Source organism: Macadamia integrifolia, unplaced genomic scaffold, assembly GCF_013358625.1.
Source record: "Macadamia integrifolia cultivar HAES 741 unplaced genomic scaffold, SCU_Mint_v3 scaffold1846, whole genome shotgun sequence".
Taxonomy (NCBI): domain Eukaryota; kingdom Viridiplantae; phylum Streptophyta; class Magnoliopsida; order Proteales; family Proteaceae; genus Macadamia; species Macadamia integrifolia.
This window is the reverse complement of record NW_024868383.1, coordinates 65765-67848: the sequence shown is the minus strand read 5'-3', so window position 1 is coordinate 67848 and position 2084 is coordinate 65765. Positions and strand designations below refer to the sequence as shown.

The window sequence follows — 2084 nt, the reverse complement described above, 5'->3', positions numbered from 1 at the left end:
AACATGTTAAACTCAACAGTTTTGTTGCCAAAAGATAACCTTAGGAAACCAATTTGGCAAGTGATTAATGCATTTCTTGTAGCCAGGAATGGTCTTCCTAGAATTATGGGGATCTCATCCCTTGTTGAGAAGGACTTGGTATCTAACACAATAAAATCAACAAGGAAAATAAATTCTCCCACCTTCAGTAAGACATCCTCAACCATCCCTTTAGGAATCTTAATAGACCTATTTGCCAATTGAAGAGTGGTTCTAGTGGCTTTCAATTCTCCCAATCCTAGTTGTTTATACACATGGTAAGGAAAAAGATTCGTACTTGCACGAAGGTCAAGTAAGGCATGCTCAATGTAGGTGTTGCCTATGACACAAGCTATGGTAGGGATCCCTGGATCCTTATACTTAGTGGTTATATGCTGAGTAATTATGAAACTAATGTTACTTGCCAAGAACACCTTTTTGGACACACTAGTGATATGTTTGTGGGTACACAAATCTTTCAGGACCTTTGCATAGGCGGGGATCTGGGATATGACATCCAAGAGAGGGATGTTCACTTGTATCTTTTTGAAGATTTCTAAAATTTTATCCATGGAAGCAGTCTTTGTTTTGTTTACCAAGCGATTAGGAAAGGGGACAGGAGGAATATAAGGACTGTTAGGGATTTGTCATTTTTCAAAGAATCATTTTTGGTTTCCTCAACCAAATTATCTTTATGTTTAGAATAATCTTTAGGTTCATCAGACAAACCTGGAACAAGAGGTGCACTTATGTCCTCAACAAAAGGAGAGTTAATAGGAGTAATGGATGGGAAAAATTTAGGTACACTCTGTTGGTACTCTTTACCACTCCTAAGGGCATAAACTGCATTATATTGTTGGAGGGCCCTTGTTGGGTCTGACCTTGTACTACATTCAATGATTCATTAGGTGGTGCTTGTGAATTGACGGGCTGATGCCTAGGTTAGGCTTTGGTTGACTAGGTAACGTTCCTTTCTTCCTCTCACGCAAAATTGACACAACTCGGGAGAGTTCGCTTGTAAGATTTTGATGGCTTGTCATGAAGAGGGTCATATTCTTTTCCAAATCACCTACTCTACTTGCCTCTCTAGTTTTGGTAAACCTAGGGGATTGCTGATAAGATGATAGGAGAGGGGGCCTAGACAAAATGACCTTAGGTCCTACATTTGGTCTAGGAAAAGTATTTGGGGCAAAAGGTTGTGCAAAGGGAGACCTTTGGGGTCCAAATTGACCTTGATTATAGAAATTGGAAGGCCCTGCTTGGTTGCCTTGGTTTCAGGAGAAATTTGGGTGATTTCTCCACCCTGGATTGTAAGTGTTACTATATGGATTATTCTAATATAAGGCTTTAACACTTTCATTGGAAATGCCCCCAGAGGTGTTGGGGCATTCTTCTATAACATATCTAGGGTACTGGCACCAATTGCACATCTTAACCATATTGACTAATGAAGGCTCTCTAGGAACAATAGCCTCAATCCTTTTAATTAGGCTATCTAGGTCGGCTTCCTTGGCTACTGACCCATCCACAAAATATTTTTTCCCTCCTATAGTTCTTTCATTATCTTGGGTTATTCCCACTCATTGGTTTTGTCAGCTAAGTCAAGTAAGAATTCTCATACCTTTCCTTCATCTGTAAAGGCTGTGAATCCCCCAGGGCACATAGATTCTATCATTTGTTTAGTTGGGTAATCAATACACTCATAAATTATTTGACATAAATGACATAAGTCTAGGCCATGGTGAGGGCATTCTTAGAGTAAATCCTTGAATCTCTCCATAAGTTTGGAAAATGACTCATTAGGCTTTTGCTTGAACTGAAGGGTATCACTTCTAAGCTTATTGGTCTTATGAGTTGGGGAAAACTTTTTAAGAAAGACAACTGTGAACTGTTCCCATAAGGTTATGAAATTTGTGGGTAATCCATACAACCACCTCTTAGTTTGGTCTTTCAATGCAAAAGTGATGAACCTAAGCTTAGCAGCATCATCAGAAAGTTGTTAGATCTTAATTAAAATACATACCTTTTCAAATTCCATTAAAGAAAGGTATGCATCTTCAGACGTT

General features: G+C 38.9%; 1 non-coding gene across 1 annotated transcript; it reads left to right on the top strand.

Moving 5' to 3' along the window:
• Positions 1 to 1751: 1751 nt before the first annotated feature.
• On the top strand, positions 1752 to 1858 carry LOC122064998. Its single transcript, XR_006135876.1, has one exon. It is a non-coding gene; the product is annotated as a small nucleolar RNA R71 (small nucleolar RNA).
• Positions 1859 to 2084: the final 226 nt, after the last annotated feature.